The sequence below is a fragment of the Ictidomys tridecemlineatus genome, chromosome 1, assembly GCF_052094955.1.
Source record: "Ictidomys tridecemlineatus isolate mIctTri1 chromosome 1, mIctTri1.hap1, whole genome shotgun sequence".
Taxonomy (NCBI): domain Eukaryota; kingdom Metazoa; phylum Chordata; class Mammalia; order Rodentia; family Sciuridae; genus Ictidomys; species Ictidomys tridecemlineatus.
Genome location: NC_135477.1, coordinates 183,634,781 through 183,662,613, shown reverse-complemented (window position 1 = coordinate 183,662,613; position 27,833 = coordinate 183,634,781). Strand labels below are relative to the sequence as shown.

The 27,833-nt window shown below is 48.1% G+C and overlaps 1 protein-coding gene across 3 annotated transcripts in view; it reads left to right on the top strand.

Annotated features, from left to right (window-relative positions):
- Window positions 1-27,833, top strand: part of Drd1 (dopamine receptor D1) — a 93,563-nt gene that overhangs the window by 47,792 nt on the left and 17,938 nt on the right. For 2 of the 3 annotated variants that reach the window (XR_013440246.1, XR_013440229.1), the window contains exons 3-5: window positions 3,818-3,911; window positions 4,772-4,949; window positions 5,413-6,582. The gene's annotated coding sequence lies outside the window, so the exon portion shown is untranslated. Of the gene's footprint in view, window positions 1-3,817; window positions 3,912-4,771; window positions 4,950-5,412; window positions 6,583-27,833 lie in introns of those variants that run through there. The other variant, XR_013440232.1, reaches the window with a different exon arrangement.

Here is a 27,833-nt window from a genome sequence, read left to right as displayed (position 1 = left end):
CGTTGCTGAGCCTTTACATCACATTAATGAGTTTCTGGATTATAAGCTCTTGAAGACCTAAGTGTCATTCCTCTTGCTTTGCAAAACTGCCAGTCTTCCTCCTGCCCCCAGCCCCCCACTCTTCCCACCATGCTGGCTCCCGGTCAGCTCTGTGTTCCTTCTGTGGTTCCCCTGCTCCTTGCCCAGCCAATCTCAGCTCCAGGACCTGGACCTCCCTGAGCCAGAGCCTCATCATTGGTGATTGCATTCACCACATCATCACTCTCTATGTGTTCTTTTTCTTTTTCTTTTTTTTTTTTTCAAATTTTCAGTGTTTATATTCTCCACAATAACATAACCCTTCACAAAAATGTAAATATGAACGTAAATTCATAGCCCACTAAATATTTAATTACTTTAGAACATCTTTGAAAATATGGACCTAGCACACCTCAATGAAGCTTTCATCTGCCATTAAATGAACATCTCTTTACCTATGCTGTGGCATGGCTCATTCATTCACTCATTCAACGCATTTATCAGATGAAAGGCAGTACGGTGGGAAGTACTTGGATTCTGCAGTAAGCAGACAGAGAATTAAATACTGGCAAAGACGACTTATTTGTTGTGTGGCCTTCTGCAAAATGTTTAACTTCTCTGAAACTTTGTGAATTTAAAAAAAATGTGGATTAAAACCATGCTGCAAACAAAATAAAACAAACAAACAGAAAAACCATACTGCACCTACTTTAAGATGTGTTCAAAAATAAGGTGGGGTAATAGGTGTGTAAGGGATGGATAAATAGTGATGTGATAGAGCAAGTATCACAAGATGTTGGTTGGAGTGTGGATTGTGAATATTTGGGTGTTTACTGTGAAATTCTTTCAATTTCTCTGTTTGAAAATTTACACAATAAAGTATTGAAGTAAAAAGCAAAGAAAAAGAAAACCTTGCCACTTTGGCTTCAAGATTAAGTGATATGATGTTTATTAGCTCCCTGCTGGACTCAGTACCTGCAAGCTGTTCCCACTGCTATTGATATGTTTTCAGTACTGGGGACGGTGCAAGAGGACTCAGACCCCATTTCTTCTCCCTTGTGGGTAAAGGGGCAAAGGGAAAAAAAACAAACCCTTTCTCATGGAAGTTTGATATTTAAGTCTGAGAAATAAGTGGGTAGTTGACAGAGTAGCAGGAGAGAGGATGCATAAATCTATTGCAAGCATGGGGACCCCAAAGGACACAGAGGGCCCTATAACTGGAGGAGAGTTAGGGGCCCATGTACTTTCTTAGGGAGAGGGAAATGGGGAACCAGGTGATTTTAGAGGAAGAACAAATGATTTTGGGGGGATTTGGGGGATGGAACCCAGGGTCTCACGCATGCCAGGCAAGTAGGTGCTCTGCCACTGAACTGTTCTCCAGCCCAGGATAAATGACTTTTAGGGGATGTGGCTGGACCCCCAGAACACACAGAGGTAGCCTAGGACCCAGCTTTCTGGGCTCTAGGTGCGGTGCCAGCTCAGGTCTACCTTCCTGAAGTTGATCTTCCCTGTTTAATGAGAATCTGGGGAAAGGACTCTCCACATTGTGTCCTGGAGTTCCCGGATTGAAGGTGGATGGGTTCAGGGAGCGCCCACCCACCACCGCTGCTCCCAGGGCTCTGTTTCCAGTCCAGAGCGGCATCTTAGGGGTTACTGTCTTCTGAGCCCCAACGGGGGAGACTGGTACAAACTCTCCTAGCACAAGGAGGAGAGGCTGGGATAAGGTCAGCACACAGGAAGGGGTCACAGGCCAGCAGGGTCCACAAGAAGGAGGGGCTGAGCCTGCTGGGAGGAGCCCTGTGGGACACCTGCAGGCTGATGGTGAGGTGGACCTCAAAGGAGGAGCTGCTCACAGAGGGCCAAAGGAAAGGTGTTGCCTTTGGTGATGAAGTTAAATGACACTCCCTGATTAGGGCTGTTCTTCCCAACATAGATGTGATATACATTTCATCCCCTTTAGAGCTGAACTTGGAGCCCTGCCTTGGATTGCAATGAACTTCTTTAATCTTGCAGACAGGAAAATGATTTGATTTGAGGATTCATCTTTGTTTCTGGGTTTAGTCTTTTTTTTAAAATGTATTGCTTTTAAGCTTCATCAAGATAAAATGGTTATGCAAAGATTGCACATATTTAGTGTTTGCATTTGGATGGGTTTGGAGAGGTGTGTGCTCCAGGGTGGTACCATCACTGCATCTATTGCCCCCAATATTTCCTTGTACTCTTCTGTAATTTCTAGTGTGTATATGTGTGTGTGTGTGTGTGTGTGTGTGTGTGTGTGTTAAGAATGCCTGACATGAGAGCCATCCTCTTAGCACACATTTTTATTTATTTTAATTAGTTATGCATGACAGTAGAATGCATTTCGATTCATGTACACAAATGGAGCACAAATTTTCATTTTCCTGGCTGTATGTGATACAGTCACACCATTTGTGCAATCATACGTATACATGAGGTAATAATGTCCATCCTTCCCAACTTAGCACATTTTTAAATTCACAGAACCATAATGTTAGTGACTTGTTTTGCATGTCTGAAACTCTGTACCTATTGAGCACTTATTCCCATTTCCTCCTCCCCTACCCGCTGGCAAACACCTTTTCACTTTCTCCTTCTTTGAGAGTCACCATGGTCACCACCCCTACCCAGAGACAGTTCCAAGATGCTCAGTGGCTGTGTGAGTCCACAGACAGCACAAGCCTCTACACTCTTTTCTTTATACACAAATTCCTATAATAAAGTTTCATTTTTAAGGTAGGCCCAGTAAGAGGTTACCAACAACAATAAAATAGAAGTTATAAAATATACTGTAATACATTGTTTTAAATATATGAGTTGTTTATCTCTAGAGTTTTCTGTTTACTATTTTCTTTTAATATTGATTGTGGTGACTGTGGGTAACTGGAACTGCAGAAAGTCAAGTTGTGGTTCAGGTGGCCATTGAGCCTTAGTTACTACATGTGAGTGATGTCCTGTGCTATTTGTCCTGTGCCTGGCTAACTTCACTTAAAGCCCTCCAGCTCTATACATGCTGTTGCAAATGATAGGATTTCCTTTTCTTTCTTTTTTCTTTTCTGTTTTTTGTTGTTGTTTTTTTGTTTTGCTTTGTTTGTTTTGTTTTGTTTGTTTTATGGTGCTGTGGATTGAACCCGGGCCTTGGGGGTGTTAGCCACGTGTTTAACCACTGAGCTCCATCCCCAGTCCTTTTAAATTTTATTTTGAGACACTCTCCCTCAGTTGCCCAAGCTGGTCAAAAACTTGTGATCCTTTGCCTCAGCCTCCCTAGTCACAAGAATTACAGGCATGTGCCACCATACCTGGCAGAAATCCTTCTTTTTGAAGGCAGAATAACATTCCTGTATACACCTACACCTCGCTGTTGTGAACCACTCCTCTGCTGATGGGCGCCTGTGGTCCCCATTCCTGCTATTGTGAGGATTTCTGCAGTGCCTGATTTCAATTATTGTGGACATACACCCAGATGTGGGTTTGCTGGATTCTGTACTGTTCTACTTCTAATATTTTGAGAAACCTCTATATGTTTTCCTCCAACAGCTGTAGCATTTTATGTTTCCACCAACAATATGGCAGGGTTCTAATTTTTCCACATCCTCACCAATATTTATCTTTTCAAAACATAATAGCCACCCTCACAGGTGTGAGGTGCTGTCTCATTGTGTTTGTTCTGCCTTTTTCCAACCTCAATGACACTGTGCAGCATATATAGCTGGTGGACATTTGTAGGTGTTTTTCAGAGAAAGATCTACTCAAGTTCTTTGCCTTTTTTTTTTTCTTTTAGAATGTGTCTAGCTATGTTGCCCAGGCTGGACTTGAACCGGCTCAAGTAATCATCCTGCCACAGCTGCCCAAGTTTGGAACTACATGCCACCATGGTAGTTATTTTCCAATTTTTTTATTTGTCTTTGTGTGTGTGTGTGTGTGTGTGTGTGTGTGTGTGTGTATGTGTGTGTGTGGTGTAAGACATTTTATTTATTTTTATTTTGGATATTAATCCCTTATTAGATAAATGGTTTGCAGATATTTTTTCCTGGATTCTGTATTAGGAAACCCCATTTTCACATGGTGCCCAGCACACACTCATCTAAGAAGACAACGTAGTGGTCACATCTTTAGCGGCAAGGTGGCAGTCAGTGAGGAGACTTTCTGAGCCTTTAGCTCTCTTCACAGAAAGATCTGGCCTGACTGAGTCCATCAAATTTTTCTTTTCTCTGAAGAGCCTGCAGATAAATCAGATAAAGTATAATTCACTTCTTGCAACTGAAGTTTTTCCTTTATGGGAAACCTGGAGATAAGGCACTTCCAAAACTCTAGGAGCCGACTGTCAGCCTGCAGCACAAAGCTGACGTGAATCAAAGTCTTTGGCTCAGGACACAGATGTGGTGGGTTTCAGTCCTTATCTTGTCCCTCTCACAAGCTTGGGTGCTCTCTGCTTTGTTCAGGCCTCCTGCCAGGAGCTGGGCTGTGAAGAGGGTCCTGACAGGTTCTGGCTCCCCATCCCTCCTCTGTGTGCAAGCACCTGTTCTACAGAGTGCACCCCAATCCATAGGGCCATGACGGAGGCAGGGGAGGGGTCACTGGCAGCCATGCTGGTCCAATTTGGACCTGTCTTTCTGGTCATACTGATGAGCATGAATGCACTGGCCAGACTCCACTAAGACGGAATCTGCATTGACGGGGGTCAGGCTTCCTGCATGGCTTCCTGTATTATCATATGTGAACTTTGGGACTCTAGGTGGAATTTGGTAGATACTCTGAAGACCAACAGGTGGAGGAAATAAATTTCCCAGGAGAGAATAAGGAAGCTGATGACCAGAGAGAAACAGGCAGAAGAGATAAGAGGGATGCTTGGCAGATTCCCCACCTGCTCTAGATTTACCCGAGACTCCTGCTACATCCTGTCCTGAGGCTTGGTAAGTGACTCTGTGAACACACTTCTCTTTGCTTAATCTAAAGATTCTTGTTCCTTGTAACTCAAAGATAGTAAATTAAAAAATAAAAAAAAATGGGCTGGGGTTGTGGCTCAGTGGTAGAGTACTCGCCTAGCACGTGCGAGGCCTTGGGTTCCATCCTCAGCACTACATTAAAAAATAAATAAATAAAATAAAGGTATAAAAAATTTAAATTAAAAAAAATAAAAATAAAAAAGACTCCCATGTCAGTTTTCTTCTCCAATACTACTTATACATTCTTGAAACACCTTGTACTCTTTAAAAAATGAGCCCTAAAATAAAACTGGACCACATGCATTTCTTAGTTATTTATGCTAAAGAAATGAAAGCTCATGTTCAGTAGAAACCCTGTCTGTACAAGAGTATGGAGCAGCCGTGTTCACAATTGCCGCACACGAGAAACAACACCAATGCCTTTCTGCAGGGGACCGCAGAAGTGACAGAGGAGTCTGCCCATAGTGAAGTTCCAGCCAGCGCAGAAAGCAGCGGTGATGAGACACATAGCAGCGTGGATCACGTCGAGGCCATCTGCCACATGAAGGAACCGACTCTCGGCGGGGCGCACTGTGGGACCACACGAAGGAGCCTTTTTTTTTTTTTAAATTGATTCTATTCTTTAAATACATGACAGCAGAATGCATTACCATTCTTATTACACATACAAAGCACACTTTTTCATATCTCTATTTGTACATAAAGTATGTTCACACCAGTACTTTGGATAACGGTGTCCATCACATTCCACCATCATTAATAACCCCATGCCCTTTCTCTTCCCTTCCCACCCCTCTTCCCTATCTAGAGTTCCATTCCTCCCATGCTCCCCCTCCCACAATACGTCAACCTCCTTATATCAGAGAAAACATTCAGCATTTGTCTTTTTGGGGATTGGCTAACTTCGATTAGCATTGTCTTCTCCAACTCCATCCAGTTACCTGCAAATGCCATGATTTTATTCTCTTTTATGAAGAATGTGTCCTTTCCTACACCACTGTCCAAGATACCGGTACGTCTTCTCTGTGCTGGACTAGTAGCCATCTAGCTGAATTGACTGCTCATTTGTGGCCTCCTAGAAGTCCATTCTCACTGTAGCAAACATTCAGACCAAAGCAGTGAGTATTTCTGCTTTCTCTAAACTACTAGGTGATAAGCTCCATGAAATTGAACGTACAAAGTGCAAAGTGAGTCACTGTCCCTCCACTTACTGTGCCAGCTGCTCTTTTGACATGCTCTTCATAATCCTCTTGAATGGCATTGACACACTTGGTATTGTTAACTGGACTGAATTCATTGTCCTGCTTGGCCTTGGACATCTGCTATTTTTCCAGGACAGAAGGAGACATTTTGGAAATGCCAAAAGCACAGTAACAGAAAAGAAGCGGTCTCCAGGGAGCAGCGGGAGGGGGCGTGGCCGCAGGGAGAGGGTGGAGTTTCTCCAAGCGTCTAACTCTCCCGTATACAGGTGGCGGTGGTTCACAGAGATGTGCAACAACGTCCAAATTCGTGGACCTGGGCACTAAAGAAAAGGTCAAGGTTGCTGTTTGACAGTTTAAACAGTGAAGTTAAAAAATAAAGCAGGTGCCGTTACACGCAACCGATGTCGCTTATAATCTGTCTGATGGCTTTGGGGAGCTTTCTACTTGGGGTCGCAAGTCACGGACATGCAGGGAAAAGTAGGAACGGCCACACATTGCTTAGTGATGGAATGTGTTCAGAGGCAAGCCCAGGGCATTCTCTCGACTTGCACGTGTCACAGAGCGCTTATGCAAACCCTAGGGGGTGCCCTAGGTCAGTCCCCAGGTGAGGCCTCTTGGTGCCACCAAGCAACCAGTCACTGTGAGATGGACGATGGAAGGGGCACCGCCTGCCTAACGCAACAGATCTCTGTGAGCATTCACTGCCATATTGTAAAGGCTAGGTATGACAAACTCAAGGCCAATGTCATGCTGGTGGAGAAAAACTGAAGACGTTTCCTCTAAAATTCTAAGTCAATGTGAGTCTTAGCAAATTAGGGGGTTGGGGAGAGAAATTGACAATCTTGTGCATCCTATCAGATCATAATGGGATGAAAAAAATAATACAAACCACATAAACTTATGGAGATTCAACAATACTCTTAAAATTATTATTATTATTACTTTTTACTTTAAAGAAGTACTGGGGATTGAAACCAGGGGCACTTAACCTCTGAGCCACATCTCCAGACCTTTGTATTTTTTATTTTGAGGCAGGGTCTTACCAAGTTATTTAGGGACTTGCTGAGTTGCTGAGATCGCTGAAGCAGGGGAAAGGGATAAAAATGTAGAGGGCGGTGCCATCTCAGGAGGACAGAGGGAAGTGGAGGAGGGGAAGGGGTTGGGGATGGAGGGAGATGAGGAGGGAGGGAAAAGGGAGGAAATGTGGAATGAATCTGACAAAATCATGCTCTGTACATATCTAAGTATCTCACAGAAAATTTCACTTTTTTTTGTATATCTATAAAGCACCAATTAAAAAGATAAATAAATGGAAGGAAGATCAGTAAGGCAGAGGAAAGGGAATGGAGGGAGGGAGGAAGGGAGGGAAGAGGAAGCACTAGGGACAGAAACGGAGCAACTTAAATACCAGGCATGCATGAGCATGTCAAAGTGAACCTCACTATTATGTATAACTACCATGCACTAATAAAAGCATTTTAAAATTGAAAGTCTTGTTGATCCCCACCCTGAGGACCTGGTGGAGGGGCAACTGCAATTTATGCAGAAGTCTTTATTTAACCTTTAATGAGCTTTCAGAAGGAACATCTGATGAAAGTCTAATTCCAGGTTATGGAATGAGTTTCTGCTTCACGTGCTTTAACCTCACTCTCTGAAAGGGCCTCCTCTGTCCTGAGAGCGGCAGTCCTGTGTTGAGAGCCACAGCCCAAGCAGCCTCAGCAAACTTCCAGCTGATTGGCTCACTGTGACCCCAGAAAACTTCCAGCTGCCAGCTGATTGGCTCCTCTACAGTGATATTCATCAGGCTGTTTCCTGGCGCTTTCAGACCAGGGAGCTGCTCATTGAGGGACTCTTTGGCTCCGCCCACATGACCCAGCCAATCGGCCTCAAGAGCGGGAGGAGTGGGGGTTGAGAGGCTGCTGGGTGATGGCAGTTGGGCTCTGAGGGAATTCCTGAAGAGCTCCTGTGATGTGGGGGTGTGTGTCCTAAAAGTAAAGTTCGTTTTTGCTTGATAAGTGGCTTGTGAATTGTGCCCAGCCAGATTGCCGCAGTCCTGAGCTGTGGACAACCCGTGTGCAGCCCCCCAACAACACAGCCACGGCAGCAATTGAAGAGCCAGACACGGACCCAAAGTCTTCTCTGGGGACGGAGGCTGGATCCGAGATGCAGGATGACACCGAGGAAGCAAGAGGCACAGATTCTTCTGTAGCAGAATCTTCTGTGCTGGGAGCTGCTGTTGGGACATAGGAGGAGAAGAGGACGGGAGACTGGTGGCCTCTGGTTGAAGGGAACAGCAAGCATACGCTAAAGGCCAAGCTAAGCCAAAGGTGCTATGTTGGCTCCTGGGGAGGTCCCCACATGGGCAGCTGGTGGTTGGAGTTGGGGAGCAGCTGCGCTCTCCTTCCTGTGCTCTCTTTGTTTCTGCCTGGTCCCACTAGGGGTTCTGCATGCTTCCCTGGGGCACACCAGCCTATACGTTTGTGTTCTGTTGACACTTCCCACAGATGACTACTACCTGGAGGCCTCTTGCATAGGTGTGTGTATGCCACAAGCACAGATCACCCTATGTGGGACCAGGTCAGTGGCCCAGGCAGCCCTGGGAGTGGACCTGGGTTGTTTGGTTAGGAATTCTAGGAGTTTCTGACACCCAGAGCCTGGAGTAGGTGGGCCGGTTGACATGTGGACGCCTTCCCTGTGGGCAGGGCTGTGGCTGGAGAACTGTGGAGGGCTTCTAAAGTGCAGGCCCTGGGCAGGGGTTCCTCTTGCCTGAGTTCACTACAGGATGAGGAGTCGCACTGACCACAGGGCAGCCTCAGCCATGCTGGCTGCAGACACTAAAACTAAATGAAATGATGCAAACATCAGTTCCTCTGTTATATCAGCCGTACCTCGAGGGCTCTGCAGCTCACATGGCTTCCTTCCCAGCTGGATGGCACAGATGCACTGATCTCACTGCCACGGGCAGCTCTGGGGGCTCCAGGAAGCCGAGTGATTTTCCCAGGTCATGCAGCTACGTGGATCTGGGGTTGGAATTTGAACTTCAATCTGATTCTAAATTCTATACTTTTTCCTCCTTGCCCTTGAAGAAATTAAATTTACCTTTTGAATTTTAATCTGCAAAACAAAAATAAAATCCTCAAAGGGCTGCTGGGGGGGGGCGGTGGTGGTGGTGTCACATCTGCAAAATGCCCACAGCTGAGTAACTGGCTACACAATTTGTTTCCTTCTCCAGCCTCAGCAGGGGCTGGGAACAGAAGCTGTGCAGCACGGAGAGGCTCTTTTTCACTTCAGTTACTCCAAATTTGGGGAAATGGATGAAAGACACCCCAGTGAACACTGTAGTGGTCATGCACCTGCATGGCCAAGTGATAGAGTTTCATGCAAGATGCCACGGATTAGCTAATTAAACTCCAAAGCCAATGTTTTTGTTTGAAAGATAAAAATAATTTCACATGCAACTGGGAACTTTTTTTCCCCTAAAAAGGTGTGTGGGGTTATTTATACAATAACTTATTTATATAATAACTGATTATTTATAACTGAGAATGAACGAAGAATCTATTAGACATTAAATCTCCACATTTAATAGTGTATCCATTTTCTTATAAATTCTGCCTTTGAGATTAAAAAAAAGAGATAGTTCCAAAGTGTGTCATCTTGGAGTGCACAGGTTGGTGCCCTTGGAGTGCACAGGCAGGGTGCCCTTGAAGTGCACAGACAGGTGCCCTTGGAGTGCACAGGCAGGTGCCCTTGGAGTGCACGGGCAGGTGCCCTTGGAGTGCACAGGCAGGTGCCCTTGGAGTGCACAAATTGGTGCCCTTGACTGATGGTGAGGATGCTAGGCAGAGCTCTCCCCCCTCCTGCTCTGCTGCTCCAGGAACTTCACAAGTCCCCTCTCCTCTTGGGGTGACTGTCCCCCCTGGGGAAAGAGGGATGGATCAGAAGTTTCTAGAGATGATGATACAGAATTCTACAAAGAACAAGAAGAATTTTTCCAAACAGGAACTTATAAAAATAGAAGTAGCTCACTTTACCTTTGACACATCAGCAGGGCTTGAATACATGTAGGAAATCGCCCATCCGATGGGGAAGGTTTTGTACCATTTGTTGGTTGCCGTGGGAGGTGGATTTTCTTTCTTGTGGTTTTTCTTCTATTTTTCACCATCTCATTATTGATGAAGAAAAATCCAACTGGTCATGCAATAGAATGCACTCTTCTAGACAGTGTGGATTCTTCATGCACAGAAGGTATTAGGAAAGTCCTGTTCATGAAGGATCCACGCAATCCAGAAACAGCTGGAGAATTTATTTGTTCATCCACCCACCAAGTGAGCAGACATCCCTTGAGCAGCCATGGCGACTGTGGTAGTGTCCAGGTGCTGGGGACACAACAGTGAGCCAAGATAGACCATCTACAAGAAAGCAACTCCATGTGTGGCATGTCAGGTGGCCAGAAGCTTGCTAACAAAAGCCACTTCAGAGGCAAGTAAAGGACGGCACTGGCAGGCAGGCAGTCCTCAGGTGGGGGTGGTGGATGTTGCCCAACATGGACTGTTGCATGGAATGGGGAGTTCACTGCCTGGTAGACAGCGGGTCCTTCTCACAGGGGGAGCCAAGCCCAATCCCAAGGTGGAAATTCTTCACAGGGCTGAAGGACAGCAAGACAGGGGGAGGACTCTGGGATGGGGAGTGGAGCTGGCCACAGCAGGGAGGAGAGGAAGGAGGGGAGGCCTGTGGAAGGAGGACCAGGGACCGCCTACATCCAGGACCTGGCCACCACCTGGAGCCACATGCTGCCTGATGGCTGAATGTCATGGGGATCAGCACAGCTGCCACTAGCTTGCTCCACGCTGCTTCACTGAGTCCTGGCCACAGCCGACGGCACCAAAGCCCTAAAAGCCCCAGACATTTACGGCCAGGCCCTTTGCACAGAAGAGTTTCTGTCCTACCTCAGATTGAGCTGAGGGCTCCATCTTGCCTCGCACCCTGCGGTGCCATGACGATGCCTTACAGAGCAGCATGCAGCTGGACTGTTGCTTAAACCTACAACCCTTTGTGTCTTAAGTGATGGATCTGATCTTCGTACCAAGTGTCTGTGTCCCTGAATTTATCTCCAGCACTTCACGTTTTGCTTTCTATTGGTCCACCTTCGGTCTCTCTGTTCTCTGGATTCACTCCATGGGTTTATATTGAACACATTTCCACGACTCCCTTTTCCCTTTCAGATCAAATGTAAATAACATCTACTTATTGTAATGGGTTGACTTGGTAAACATCGTTTCTGGCTGACTCCTGTGATGAATTCCAGCAAAAAGATTTCTCCCTTAGAGCTAACAGTTGCCTGCTTGCTGTGTTTTTCCATGTGGTCATCAGCACTTCAAGCCTAACTCTTCTGCCAGTTAACTGGATCTCCTCTCAGGATGCTTCCTTGCCTCACATCCTTTGTAGGTTTCTTCTTCCAGAATGGATCTCTCCGGGAACTCTGGCCTCTTCCCCTAGGGTGAGTGTCCTTGTGCCAGGTGCCCTCTTGCCATCAATGGCCACTCTCTCCCTGAGGATTGTGTGAACACCCCTCTTGCCTCCCTGCATTCTGACTTCAATTGCTTGAGGCTTGCCAACTCCTTTCTAAATAGCTTGCTCTCCAGCAGGTTCCTGAGAAAGGGGCAGACAGAGTGCTGAGACCTCGTGGTTCTGAAAATACCTTCCTCCCTGTTCCCACCTCACTAGCATGGTGGCTGGCTCTAGAATCCTGCACTGGAACCTGTCTTTGGGATGTTCAAGGCACTCGCCATTGTTTCCCAGCTTGCAGCTGAAGAGTCAGAAGCAACTGTCACACCTCATCTCTTGGATTCAACAACTTCTTCCCCGAAGCTCCAGAGAGATGCTTTCCAGCCGGGTTCTGAAATTTCACTATAGGGTGCCTGGTGCTCATCTATTTTTATCTGCTGGGTTGGTGTGGGGAAGATTCTCTTAGTCTGGATGCCCCTGCCAACTGGGACATTTTTTTAAAGAAATTATTTTCATGAAGATTTTCTCTTTGTATTTGTTTTCCAGAGCTTCTACCATTTGAACCTTGGATTTTTGGACTTCTTGTTTTTTAAAAAATTGCCTTTTAGGTGTCATGTGGGGGAGGGGAGGATTCCTTAACATTAGCTGCCAAGGCTTCTACTGAGTTTATAATTTTTTTTCAAGATCTTTTGGTTCTGTTTTTTTTCGTAGCGTGTGATTTCCATATCATTTCATGTGTTTCTGAGGATGTTAAGGATAGCTGGTTCCCTGGAGAGCTTTGTTGGAAGGTGCCCAGCACCTGGGAAACAAACTTGACCTGGGTGGGGTGAGCCAGGAACTGAGGAGCAGGAGGCTCTGGGTAGGAAGGGACAGGACAGGTGCTAGGAGAGATGGGCTTTGGGGACAGTGGCGGGTAACGAGATCTACAAGGAAATCTGGCTTGGATCATTGCAGGCAACTTCCCTTGCCATGCTTCTGAGGAGGTATGGGAACTCGGACCTGCCTGACTTTTCCAGAATTTTCTAAGGCTGCCTTCAGGGTGGCCCATTTTTATTTAGATGACACCTCTTGCCTGGCGAAGTCTGATTTCACCTTCCCTCGGAAGCACGAAGCACAACACTCCCATCAGACTTGGGGCAGGTTTCTATGTTGGACCAGAGTGACCCAGGCCAGGCAGAACAGCAGCCACGACTGGGCTAGCACAAGGCAGGAAGGGACAAAGGTGGCTGGACTTGAAGAATTCTGGGTGTGTGCAACAGCAGGGGAGACCAAACACCCAAGCATGCAGCAGGAGAAAGAAGTGCTCATCTCTGGTGCTACGGCTGTGCAGAAGGTCGAGGCAAACTCCCCAACCAAGAAACGAGCTGAACAGAAACGACCCTCTAGCCACATCTGTCTGTAAGATTTCACCCATGGCTTCCCACCCTTAGTGGGAAGATAAATGGAGTTGATATCAGACCTCTGCTGACAAGGATAAAGAGTGACCATTTACCATCATGGCCAAGCATGGCCTCTTCCTTATGGCTGGCTGGCTGCTGGTCAAGGAGAAGTCAGGGATCCAGGTCCTGGTCACCTTGTGCAATGCTCACACAGTCAGCTCCAAGTGTAGACTCAATGCTTCTCGTCAGCTCGTTGTCTTCCTAAAGCTGCACCTAAGGAGCTCACCTGTAAAACAGTGCAAGGACTGTGTCCTGTTTGGAAACTTACTTTATGTATACCGAGACCTATTTGCATAGGGAAAATGGTAGAAGGTATAGCATAAAATATGTACAGTATTACTTTGATCAGTGAGATTCTATGTTGTTTAAATTTTTTTTAGTATATCTGAATTTTCTATGTTCTCATATGAAGATGGTCATTTTTATAATGAGATTAAAGGCATATTTTAGCAGTAATCATGGCTGTGGTCACTCTAGCTGACCGACATTGGGTCCAGTCCCTGTGCTGGACTCCTCTCAGGCATTAACCTATTTCCTCCTCACAGCATCCAGTGTGGCAGGACCCTCGTGCCCATTCTGCAGGTGAGGAATCCCACTCATGCTTGGGTTTCTTCAGCTGGAGAACTGGGGTCCTTCTGACTCCAAAGCTCCTATTATGAGGATTTTTATTTGTTTTTTAGTCTTCCTGAAATGTTCCCTCGGGAAGCCTATGTAGGACGATTGTAGTGAGGGTATTCTTACACCTGCTCTGCAGACGGTGTGAATTCTGAGATGACAGCTTCACATGCAACATGTCCCCTGTGGCGCAGTGTGGGGAGCTCACTGTGGACCATGCTTTGAGGCTGGGTTCAAAGCATAGTGCTTCTTCTGGTTTTCTTCCGCCCTCTGATGTGAGGGATGTTTTAGCCTCAGAATAAGAAATGTGATTTTTTTTTTTCAAAAAACTGATCTCTCTCATAAGCTGGTGTTTCACGCAGGCCAGCAAGATGCAAACCTCAGCATCTTAATAGAAACATATGAGACTGCTCTGACAGCCCTCTGAGCCCGGAGCCATAATCTCAGGCTTAGAAAAGCCACAGAGGAAAATGATATTGGAAGTCAGGGTTTCTGATGAGATTATTTCCCAGCGTAACCAGGGCTCCAGGCGAGTGTCGTCCAGAGGATATGGCCCAGGGTATGGCCAAGGCCAAGGCCAGCCTCAGGGTGTCTGGGGCAGGCCAAGCCCAGCAGGCTAAGCTACAGCCCCATGGTCTCCACTCTAACTCCCAAACCTCCAGGGCCGGCTTTTAGAAAAGCAGAAGGGCCTTTTTAGAATCTTTCTCTCAGACCATTACACTCTTTTTCTGGAGGGTTCTGGAGCCCTTCTGACCGGGTCATATTCCAGAAAAGAAAGGACACACAGGAGCCTGAGCAGGATCTGCCTAATCGCCTGGGACTGTGCAGAGCACTCAGGGTCCTTCTTGAGGCTCAGGGATAATTGCCCCAAGGTGTGGTGCCTGCAGGGGCTGGGGTCAAGGACACTGGAGGACTCTAGAGCTACTTGAGGATCCCCCCTCTCTAATCTGCCTTCATCTCCTCCTGGACCTCATACAGGGAGGGATTCTCTGAAGTTCCCTTATTGACTGAAGGAAATTCTTCCCCCCATAAAGGAACTCTTCTGAACCCTCCCTAGAATCTCATGAATGGTAAAATTAATCACCAGATAAGAGAGAGTCATTATTGCCCTGGATAGACTTCATGCATTCTGAGGGCAGCACAGAGAATTACCAGAGGCTTCATCGCACAGCGACACAGCCTCTGTCCACTGTGCAGGCCTCTCCCCTGCCCACAGCTCAGGGACCTCCTCCCTGGCTGCCTGTCCTGCCGACCATTCACTTCCTCTAAAAATCATTTTCTCGCTGGGTGTGGCAGGTCACTCCTGTGCTCCAGAGGCTGAGGCAGGAGGATCACAAACATAAGGCCAGCCTCAGCAACTTAGTGAGGCCCTAAAAAACTTAGTGAGACCCTGTTTCGAAAAAAAAAAATTAAAAGGGCTGGGGATGTGGTCAGTGGTTAAGCTGGTACCAAATATATATACAAATAAAAATAATTTTCTTCCGGCCTTCCACCTGTGTACAGAGGGTATTTAATCTCAATCACCTTCTTTGAGCTGAAGATCCTTCTTCCACCTTTCTTTGACCTTCACTTTTTGTGAGGCTTCTGTGTCCATTGATGGGTCAGTGTTGCTTTTTCTCCTGTCAATCTCTCTGCTGCCGGCTCATTCCAGAGAAGCTTCGGGAGGTGGGAAGGGGCATTCTCTCACCCCTTTGCCCTGAGAGCTTCTCACTATTCCCTTGCGACATGCCCCAGAGTGAGCTTTGTGAGAAACGAAGCCCATCATCAGATGGCTCCTGCAGCTTACATCATCCAAGGGCTGCCCGTTCCTCAAGGACAGAGCCCTCCCTCTCCCCGGGATGCTGGGCCTCCAGGACCCTCAGCTCCAGCCTCCCTTGCCAGCCTCACACTCCCCTACACTGCATCCATTTGACGCTGCTTGTTTTCTGGTGTGTATGCCCCACAGTCTGAAGCCTTCTGCCTTTGCCTCAGTTGTTTCTGGAAACCAGACTGCCAGCCTGACCCCTCGTCCACCAGGAAACCTGCCCTGGATTCTGCTGAGTCAAGTTCAGATGCAGCAAGCTCCAGGAATCCTTCCTTTCTTGCTCCCCTTCCCCAGGGCTCCTTTCCGACCTTCTTGTTGAATTGCTGCCTCTGTCCTCTGCAAAACCCTCCCTGTGGCTCGCAGCACGCAGATCCGGGGCTGCACCAGCAGTTGGTGAGGATTTTGAAGTCAGATGGACCTGACTCTGGATTTTTCCTCAGTGGCCGGCTGTGGGGCTTTTACTGGCCTGTCTCAGAGTGAGTTTCCTGCTTTTGAACTGGGAAATGACAGACCCTCTTTGCAAGGCTGCACAGACCACTGCGAAGGCACAGATGGGGCATGGATGGTGAGCAGGCCTGGTGGCTGCCAGGTGGAGGGCTGTTGTCCCTGCTGAATAATGAAAAATGAATGTTCCAGTCCCAATGGGAATTGGTGCAGGTCCTCGGGCACCATCCCAGATATCCCAGACTGGCTTCAGGTCCCAACAGGAGCACATATTTGCAAGGCTAACTCCATTTCTCCGCCATTCCAGACAGGCTCCTCTGTAGATTTTATGCCTCAAAGACTAGAGAACAGCACTTGTATTTCAGCCAAGTTTTGCATTTCACTTTCAAATATTCCTCGGTTCCTCTGGTTCCTAACAATGCTCATCACTCTCCTAGAATTTCTTCCTACGTGGGAAACTGGACAAGGCTGAGGGTTGAATGTGTCCTCCAAGAGTTGATGTGTTGGAAACTGGATCCCTGAATGCTGGACTTCCAGAACCGATGGCCAAACACACTTCTGTTGTTTATCAATTACCTTGTGGTGTTATGGTTTGGATCTTCAATGGACCCCAAAGCTCACATGTCAAAGGCTTGGTCCCCAGTGCAGCAGTATTCAGAGGTGGGGCCCCTGGGAAGTGACTGGACCACGAGGACTCTGACCTCATGAATGGAGTGATCCACTGATGAAGTCATCACTCCACAGGTTGTTTTGGGGGTGAGGGGCTTTGTCCTAGCAGCAGCTATATGTCTCTGTTTGTTTCTGGGCTACCATGAGGTGAGCAGCCATCCTCTGCCATGCACTTCTACCCTAAGGTACTGCCTCACATGGGCCTAAAAGCCAGGGGCCAAGTGACCATGAGATGAGCCCAAATAAATTTTTCCTCTATTTAAGTTGATTTCTGCAGGTGTTTTGTCACAGTAATGGAGAGATGACCTACATACTTCAGGTATTTTGATATAGCACCAGAAGATGAAGAGATAAAACCAAAACTTATACAGGAAGAGCAAAATTAATTTTCTACTTCAGTTGAATCCTTCTGCAAATATCATGGTTTTTGGAAGCTGGGGGAGAACCTCTTTTTCATGTCCCAGAACCTGAGCAAGAAGGCTGGGTCCTAGGGTCAGCTCTGCCTCCAGTCACTGTGGGATCATGATTCAGTTGCCTACTGGGTGGCACTGGTCTTCCCCAGCCTGGGGAACCTGCCTGGCTCTGTGCAGGTGCTCAATGAGCAAATTGTTACTAACAGTCATGCTTGATCCAATCATCACGATGGGAACACCACCCATGCCTGGCTCTCCCTGGGACTGTCTGAGTGGCGGGGACACCTGTCTGATTGCCATGTTTGTCGGGAGGGGGCTTCCACGTCTCCTTGCAAAGCATTTCCCTGTGGGAAGAAGGGATAAAGGGTGGACAGTTATTGCCTGGGAACCAAGTCTTAGTCCCTGGAGGGAAGCAAGCCTGGAGGGGACGTTGTGGCAGGAGGGGCTGCTCTAGGTGCAGCTGACCAGCTGTCTAGACGTGTGCCCAGGCTCCAGCAGGAGAGAGAGTTGCCACAGCATGAGCGCAACCTAAGGGCCCCTTCTCATGCCAATGGGGAGAAAGCCACCTCCCAGCCCACTCCACTGTGCAGTCCTGGGACCCGTGTCCTGGGGTGAGTTTGAGGTATCCTAGTGGCCAGTGTGGAGGGCCCTGACTCCCAGCATGGGGTCCTGGAGAGCTGCAGTGACAGAGCCACCTGGATGCAAGGCTGTGTTTGGAAGAATAGAGGTGATGCTCACTGTCCCTGCTGTGGTCACCCTGGGGCTGCTCTCCCCAGAGGGAAGAAATGCCACCGGGAGGCATGCACGGGGAAGGGGCAGCCTCACAGGATCCTCGGGGTGCCTATGGTGATCTTTTTGGCCAGCATGGTTTCCCTAAGTGATGGGGTGCTCAGAGCAGGTGCTGTCTGGCAGCATGGAGCCAGGCAGAGTAGTGCCCAGCAGAAGCTGCAATGAGGCACCCAGAGGGATGCTTTTGGGGTGGGCCTGTAAGCTGGGTGGAGGAGCCTAGGGTCTGTGGAATCTGCAGGAACAGAGCTGGGCACTGAACACAGGCAAGAGTCCTTGGCCTTCTAGAAACACTGGGGTGGGGCTGGGTGGCAAGTGCCAGCCGTGGTGGGGATGAGGCAGTGTAGCTGGAGTAATGGCTGGTGTCCTTGACCTGTGGCACTCCCAGGCACAAGGCTCGAGGATACTGGGCCACATTACATTGCACGGTGTGTATGAGCCCGGGGGTTGTTGACAGTGATAGAAACAGAGTTCACCCTCAACAAGGTCAAGGTTCCTTTCTGCTCTTAGATGTGAGGAGCCTACAAAGAGCTTTCTTTAGAATCCTTGTAGAGCTTCATCTTCCAAACGTCTCCAATTTCCCTGTAACTAATTGCAATTATAATTGTTCCCTCCCTGTTGTCAGGCTCTGGAATGTGGATGAGATTAGACTAGAATTTGCATATATTAGAGTTACAATGCAATTCCCTCCTTGCCACAGCCTCTCTGTAGGACAGTGCCTGCCAGGACCTGCTTTCTCTCCTGATCCCATTGGGGTGGGTGAGACCAAGGACTCATGGAATAATGCATGGACAGGGGACTTGAATTGGGTGTTAGAGGCTGGGTCCCAAAGAAGGGTGGCCTCAGGTGGGAGGGACACAAGAATCAGCGTAGCAAAGGCACCGACAGAAGAGTGGCCTGCAGTCAAGGGGGCTGCACAGGCTGGGGCTAGAGAGAGAGGGAGGTGAGCAACCAGAAATGGGGACCAAGAGGTGGGCTGAACCCGACCTTGACACCGAGACAAGCTTTCAGGGTGCCTCTGCCGCCTGCCACTCTGATGCACGTTGGAACCTTTGGTGCATCAGAGGTGACCCTTTGAGTCCCTTCTTTGTGCGGCTGCCAGCTTGGGGCACCTACATGCCTACTCCAATATCCCCTCTGCTCCTTTATGTGATCTCCGCTCTGAGCTCAACCTGCGACGAGCTCCTCAGCTTGGGGCTGGGAGAGTCGCTTTGATTACCTGGTGAAGTCAGGGCTGGGCTAGGGTCGGGGAGGCAGTGGTTCCTGGATGAGTCACAGGTGGGAGTCAGGGCCTGGACGCACCTCCTCAGGTAAGTCATTTGTGCTCTTCCATCACTCATGTGCATGGTGGAGCTGGTGATGCCCACCTGCAGGCCCTCGGGAGGGGATGAGTGACCCTCAATGCCTCTGGCAGGAAGTTGGGTATGTGGAGAAACCATAATGCTGTGCTTGCTAAACCAGAGCACCCAAGGGAACTCTCCACAAGTGGACTAGAATCCTGCTGTCTACCACTGCCAGGGAGGGACTCGATCCTCCAAAGCAGGCTTTTCTCTTGTTGGGAAGATGCCTACAGGGCCCTCCGGGGTGTGCAGGTGATCTGGGCTGCTCTGGTAATGAGTAGTCACCTTTGGGTATACCTGTCTCTGGCTTCCTCAGGAAGCAGGGTGTCCACTGAGGGCAAGAAGGTCATGGCCAGGTCAAGAGTGGAGCAGGAGAGGCAGCTTGGTTTTGAGTAGAAGACACTGGGAAGATGAGAGCGGGCTGGGCCACACCATTTTGTATTTGTGTAGTTTCAGATACAAATTCTCTAGTAGGGCTTTGAGATTGTCTGCAACATCTTCAGGGCTTGTATGACAATCAAAGACCCGGCATCCTAGGGAGGCGCTCCCTCCCACCTGTGAAGGGTGGGATTGGCCCCCATGGCTGGGGAAGGGGACCACAGGTCTGGGGCACAGGGGAGGCATGGAGAGTGTGGTGGCTGAGAACAGGAGGTGGTGATGTCCAGGAAATCCTCAGAAATGTTTACATGAAGGCCAGCTTTTCTGTGGTCCAGCAGGAAGGGGGCTTGGGGATTTTGTTGACAATTAGAGGCAGAGTGACCCCAGAAGGCTTTGAGGACTTGGAAGCTCTCAGGGAGAAGAAGATTCCCACGTGAAAGAATAAAAAGAAAGGGATTGTATTCACAGGTCAGAGCTAGGTGTCTTCGACTTCAAGCTCACGTCAGTCTCATTTCCACCTGTTGGGGTGACTATTCATATTGCCATTTTATATAGATGAGGAAACTGGGCTTAGAAGTGGAACAGTTTGTTAAAGCTTATGAGATCTTTCCTGCACTTCCCAGCAGCCTCTCGGCAAGGGGAGGAAAAGAGAAGAGGAGGAGGAGAAAAGAGATGGAATTCAGAGACCACTGATAAATGGGTTGGTGGGCTGGAATCGTTAATAGGCACTGCTGTGGTTGAATGTGTTTCCAAAATTCGTGTTTTGGAAACTCTATCCCCATTGCAGCAGTGCTGGGAGGTGTGACCTTAGGAGGTGATCAGGTTAATACAGTTCTGATGCCTGGGGGTGTGGCTTAATCACCACAATAGTGGATGGTTGCAAAAGCAGGTTCAGTCTTTTCTCACACTCTCTTGTCCTTCTGCCTTCCACCATGGGATGAGACCCTCACCAGATGTGGGCACCTTGACATTGAACTTCCCTGACTCCAGAACTGTGAGAAGTAGATGTTGGTTCTTTGTACATTACCCACTCTGTGGTATAAGGCTATGGCAACACAGTATGAATGAAAACAGACACCTCCAAAGTCCCTGATCTAACTTCCAAATTAGAGCACAGCATCACAGAGTAAAAGAAGTCTGCTTTAAAAGTTGGTGGGGAGTCTCTTTAGAAGTTCCTGCTTGCAGAGAGGGTTGCAGGAGTGGCGCTGGGAGAGGGAAGCCTGTGAGACTTGAGCCATTTAGGGACAGTCTCAGAACTGTCTAATATGCATGCACACGGGGGACATAGGCTCTTCTTTAATAACATCAGTGGAATTGTGTGTTAGTCAACCTTTAGCTGCTGTGATGGAAATACCAAACAAGAACAACTTAGAGGAAGAAAAGTTCATTTTGGCTCATGGTTTCCGAGGTTCAGTCCATAATCAGTGGACTCCACCACCCTGGGACCAAGGTGAGGCAGGACATTATGGTGGAACAGCATCGAGAGGGAAGCTGCTCACCTCATGGCAATTGGCAAGCAGAGACAGGAAAAGTGTCTGCAGGGAAGATGAAGCCTTCCAGGATGGCCTCCAGTGACCACCTCCTCCAGCCATACCCCACCTGCCTGCAGTTACCACCCAATGAGTTCATGCAAACTAGAACAGGCTGATTAGCTTACAGCTCTCACAGTGCAATCATTTTACCTCTCAATAACCCTGCAATAACACAGGAGCTTTTGGGTGACACTTTGTATCCAAACCTTAACAAAGTCATTCTGTGCTTTGGACTGTTTATGTGGCAAGAAGGAGAATATCCAAACTAATCTGGCTTAGAAACTGTGCTGGGTCATCTAACTGAGCAGCCCAGGGCAACTTGCTTCCATAAGACAAGATCCAGGGCTTGAATTGTTGGGCGAGTCCAAGGATGCTCTATCCCTTTGCTCTGTCCCCTAGTGGTCCTTCAGACCATGCCAAAGAATCCATGCTGACAAGGTGTCTATTCTTAGGCAAAGTTTCACATGCCCAGTCACATGCCATGAAAACGACCAGAATCTCTCGGGCAGCAGGAGAAAGAAAGAGCCTCCTGACCTCCCCTGGATGAGAGGTAGACATTTCCTTTAAAGCTTCACATCCCATTGACTCGTTGGATCCAGCTGCTGATCTGTGCAGGGGAGTCTACTCCCTTAAGCTCAGTCTCCCCAAACCCTCCATGGTACCCTGTAGCTCGACGGCCACACGTGCCGCTCCTCCTCCTGGGATGCACTCCTCCTCCTGTCCATCACTCAGAGCTGCTGCTCATTCTTCCCCTCTCTCGGGCCCTCCTGTGCCATCCACCATTAAGACAGAATTGCTCTTTACTGTTCGTGTTGATGTTATTGCATTTCCTCAAGGCAGGAATTATCTATAAATTTGCCCTTTCCCCTCTTAATCTACATGCTCCTGCCAGGTAAGGCCCAGGTCTGCCTTCCTTCCCCATCTTCCTTTCCTGCAAGCAGGAGTCTATTTAGAGCCTCTGCTAGTTCATACATTGCCTTTGAAAAAAATGGGGGGAAGTGTTTGTGGGGCATCCATATCTGTGCATGCGTGCATACACCCCTGCACGAGGCCCGCGCTGGGGACACAGGATGCGTAGGCTATGGCTCTTATCTGTGTGCTGCAGAGTCTGGCACTATGCCTTGTGCCTAGAAAGTGTCTCAGTGAGTGTGTTGCATGACGTTGGCAGATACTGCTTGTTCACCAAGAATATAAATTCCTACTTCCCGGAGGGCAGTGATTCTGACCTTCTTTTTAGTCATGGGGCTTTTTGAAATCTGGCGAAATCTGTGGTCAGTCTTTTGTAAAACACATGAAAATGTGGCATAGAACAGAATAGCGGTGGAATCTTGTGAGTGAATAAGCAGCTCCCACATCGAGTTGTCTTAGCACTGCGTTAGTCTATTTTTTTGATGGAGTTACATGTTCAGGCAGAATGGCATGAACTCTGCTCACATGGACATTCAGGGACCCGAGTGGGGGAGGTCTCAGCCTCTTAGAACACAGGCTCTTCTTAGCTGCAGTGAAACGCTGTGCAAAATTTGGAGGATGATTCAGCAGCATTTTTAAGATTTTGTCCACCAGTTGCACAAATCACTTCCACCCTACACCCCATGGGCTAGACCTAATCACAAGCCCCAGAACCTCAAGGACACTGGGTTAGTGCACCGTGCGATGAATTCCACTGCCCTCCTGTCTCTGTGTGTCTTTCTGACTCTTCTCATCTCCACTCTCAGTGTGAACCATGGATCTTTCAGGGGACCCATGTTTAAAAGCCGTCAGAAGTCAAGCCATAAGATGCCTTCAACGCTAGGCTAACGTCTGCAGTCATGGAATTCAGGGTTTTATTTTGTAAGCCGGGATTCACAGTTGAAGTCCTGCAGTGCTGGCAGTGTCAGCTGCTCCGATGGCTGGGTCTGAGCTCTGAGAATGGTCATGGTCTACATGGTGCAGGGACTGTCTAGTGGGGCCACTGCCTCTCTGCTCAAGTCAATGTTCGCTCAGTCAAAAGCAGGCTCAGTGTTTTCCCATCTTCTAATTTTTTAAGAGCAATCAGAAATCCAGACTTAGTTAAGTATCCCAATCAGAAGTATTGGTTCAATTAAGACAAAAAATGCTCTGCAGGCTCATGGAAGCCTATGTGTGGACTAGATGTGGCCAGGACACCAGCAGTTTCTGAATTCTGCCCAGGGGCAGGCTGTTTCCCAAGCCATGTGGTTTTTATCATGTGGTCTGCCTATGAAGCTTGATCAGGAGGAAATCTCCCCGCCTGGTCAGTTCCATGTCTTTCCAGTACAGACCCAATATAGAAGCAAAATGGAGTTGAACTTAAAAGTAAAATTGTAAGATGCTTCCAGTGTTTCTGAAGAGCAGAGCTGGGGTGATTCTCTGCTTGTACAGTTCTTACCTGGGCACATTTCAGGGGGGTGGGGATGGGAGTGGGGCATTCTGCTGCTGGGCACAGGACTCTTGTCATGGTCACTGCCTTCCCTTCCCATGCTCACCACTGTGTACAGCTGCTGAGGAGCTCTGGCACGAAGCATCTCATTTAATCCCTACAGCAGGCCATGAAGCAGCTGTCACCTCCTTCTCCCAGATGGGGAACAAGCTCAGTAAATCAGAGATGCCAGCTGCTCCAGCTTGCAGGAGGTAACATGTCCAACTGCAGCTCCTCCTCATCAGTGTCCCCAGACATGGATTTTGTGGGATGTCCCCACAGTGCAGGCTGTTTCCCAAGCCATGGGCACCACGTCTCATGAAACCATTTTCTTTAAATAGTCTTTGTACGGTTCCTATTTTTATTTAGCATTGCTTTGTGCTATAGCATCTGCAAAATCACAGACTTGATGTGCTGTTTACAAACTTCCTGACTTACATTAAGATGCATGGAATAGGAATCCTTTTACCCAAAGCCACGAAGTGTCCTAGTTGAATGGCTAATGGAGAAAATTCAGGTTAAATAAAATTCAGGTTATAATCTGACATTATTACCCTAGGTACATACATGCCTATGTGACTGGTGTAATTCTACATCGTGTACAACCAGAAGAATGAGAAACTATACTCCATTTATGTATGATGTGTCAAAATGCATTCTACTGTCATGTAATACTAATCAGAACAAAAATAACAACAAAAAACCCTGAATCATAAACAGCTATTCTAATTTCAAACATGTACATCACTTGATGTAAGCAATGGACTTCTTTATGAATATGGATATTTTGTTACATTTTCTAAGAATGCTGTAGCAAAGTACCACCAACCGAGTGGCTTATGCTGTAAAAATGTATTGTCTGACCTCTGGACACCAAGGGTTCCAGGTGGAGGGGCAGCAGCGCTGGCCCTTCTAGGTGTGAGGGCCAACTGTTCCTGCCTCTGTCCTGCTTGGAGGTATCTGGCATTTCTTGACTGGCAATGGACCCCTTCCTCCTCTGCTTTCACCTTCAGATGTACTTACATGTCATGTCTAAATTTCTCCTATTTGTAAGGATCTCAGTCACTTTGGATTAGAAGTTCACCCTACTCCAAAATGACCTCATCTTAGCTTAATTCATTATATATACAATGACCCTATTTTCAGTGTGCTCATATTCTGAGGTTCTTGGGGTTAGGACTTTAACTTTTTTTTTTTTGTACAGTTCAATCCAGAACAGGTGCATTATCTAGGCTTCTGTGCTTAACTGCATTCATAATGAATTGCCTACCACTTCCTTGCAGATTCTTGAAAATGGGTGAGAATTTAAACCCTCGGAAGAAAAATCTGAGTGTAAAACTCTTTGGATTTTATTGCTTTCACCTGATCTTTTTGTAGCAGGCTTTGTTTCCCCTGATTCAACAGCACAATTTATCATGTTGGTTTTATCCAGCAATTCACCTTTATCAGGTCTCTCTAAAGCCTCAATTTGATTTTCATATGATCTGGGCTTTTTTGTCTTTCCCTGCTTTGGTCTACATGATGTTTGATTGAATCATATACAAAGCCAAATCCAGTGGCACTCCTGGTTGGGGGACTAGCCCAGATGATTCCAGGTGAGCATGCTGTGGCCCTGGGGGCAGCGAGCCCATGGCTGGAGAGAGGGCCCTTATGGTCTGTGGGTGCCAGGCACCCTGATTGAGCACACGGGGAGCTGAGTGGATTGGGATAGTGAACTTCTCTTGAGGAAACAGGTGGATCCTATGTCAGCCCACTGGCAGTGGGACAGGCACATACTTGGTAAAACACCCTGATGCAGTCATTGATTTGTCTTTAAAAATCAAGTTCCCACCACGGGAAGGCCTGTGCTGAGCTCTGGAGACAGAGGAAGCAGAAGGCGAAGGCTTAGCTCCATGCGGCGGAGGAGAATGTCACCACGGACAAACATTTTATTTCATGCACTTTCTGGAACCAGAGAAAGTTCTGAACTAGATCTTGGGAGAGCATGAGTGTTTAGTCAGGGTTTTCCAGAGGACAGAGGCCAACAGGATGTGAGTGTGAATGTGTGTGTGTGCGTGCGCGTGCCTGAGTGGTGACCCAGGTCAATTTTCAGGAGCTGCCCCATGCAGCCATGTGGACTGTCGGGTGTCTGTGGGGTGGGCGCACAGGCTGGGGACCCCAGCGGAGCAGTGGCTGCACCCAGGCCTGAGGGGCCTCTGCTGGCGGGATCGATCCCTTTGCTCAGGAGAGCTCAGTCCCTTTCCTCTCATGGCTTTGGTTGATTGGAAGAGGCCCGTCCACATTCCGGAAGACAATTTGCACTACTCAAAGTCCACTGATTCAACTGTCAGTCTATCCACAAAATACCCTCACAAATAATCTAGAATAACATTTGACCAGACAGCTGGGCCTGGTGGCCCAGCCAAGTTGGCATGCAAAACCAACCAGTATAGTGACCTGAGATGGTCACCGGATGGTCTTGCTGCTTCAAGTGCCTCTTCTCAGATCTGCCATCTCCTAACCTGTCTCAGAGAGACGTCTCTGGGATGACCTGGTGCTGCTTATAAACCATTCACAACTCCGTCCCCTGTAGATGTCATCCAGACCCTTCCACACAGCATGGGGCTTGCCCCGGAGTGACCACCTCTGTTTCTAGACCTGTCTCGCCTGCTTGACCCACAGTGACCCATCCTAGACATCTGGCCTTGTCTGCAGCCACCATCCTGTGGCCTGGCCCATGTGGAGCGGGATGGGGCGGGCAGGGCTCCACCACGGAGCACATGCTCCTCAGGGCTCTGGAGACCCAAGTCCACGGTCAGGGATTGCACGGGGCGTGCCTGGGGGGAGCCCTCACCCTGCTCCATAGACAGGTGCCTTCGGGACAGAGCTGCACTTGGGGAGCAGGAGAGAGGGGGTACTATCCTCTCATGTCCCTTCCCCAAGGACACCGAGCTCACAGTGGACACCAGGCCCTGGCTGGGGTGGGGAGTGATGGGGGAGACCGAGGCTGGGGCCGTGGTGGGCCCGGCTCCTCTCCCAAGAGCTGAGGAGGCTTTCTAAGCTCGTCCTGAGACTTCATGAAGCCGTGGCTGCTGATTTTAATGGAAAGGGACATCAATTATTCACAGGTTACAGCCGAGTTGCTCCGTGCTACATGAAGGCCAAGGAGACACCCTGTTCGCCGAGCACTGGCCGCAGCCTGGGAAGTGGAAATGAGAGGCTTCCTCTCTGGAGAAGGCCCCCAGCCCTCAGGCTTCCCTCAGTTTCTGGAATGGTCCAGCCACTTTCTGCTGATGACCCAGGTACTTGCCATTGCCCCCACTGGGAATCATTGTCACCTCCCCCCTGTTTAAGTCCTGGTCACCCACAGGTCTGGCTGAGCTGATCAGAGGGGCTGCCCCAGCCTTGATCGGAACAGCCCCTTCCCACCTTCGCTTCCTCTCGTCAGCCTGCTTTCTAGTACCTCCTTACAGTTTGGGATGAGGTTTTTATTTTTCTGGGTGCTCTATGCCCCTTTCTTCACTACACTACAAACTTGATAAGGTCAGGCTGCTTCTGTCCTACTTCTTCACTCCCCAGGCCTGACTGAGCATGTGGCATGCAGGAAGCACTTAGTAGGTAGTTGTTGGAAAAAGAAAAGTAAAATAAAATGAGTTAGGAACTCATGTTGAGAACTCCTACAAGCAATTGGTCATTTAAGACTCACATTGATGGGTAGCAGAGTATTTTCCTATTGTGTAAGCGTGGAGACAGAGGCCCAGGGTTGCAGAGGGTAGGAGCAGAGCTGAGTTCAAGTTCGTGTCTGTTGAACCCTCTCACCCTAGCAGGACTCTTCTGTTGATTGACAAGCAGGCTCTGTAGTGGGTACCATGCTCTTATAACAGGCGCTCTCTCTCTCTCTCTCTCTCTCTCTCTCTCTCTCTCACACACACACACACACACACACACACACACACACACACACACACACGCACACTGCCTTATTTTACATTTTAAAGCAGCCCCCTTCTTCAAGGGCTGAATCCATTCCTGCGCCTCCTCTCCTGTTTTAAATGCTGGTTTCCATGTGGATGCACATTCATCCTCTGTGAATCTCATGGAGCTCTCTGGGCATCTGACTGTAGTCTTCTCTCATAATAAAACAGAGCTTTGATCAAAGTGAGAAGGTGCTCAGATGATTCAAAGCTACAGGAAAAGGAGATATTGACAATTACATTGTGCACATCTCAGAATATATTACAAATGCATTATAAATTTAAAATTTTTTTCCTGAGGATTGCAGGGTGACACTGGTGTATTAGCTCATTTTACTTAAAATACAAATCT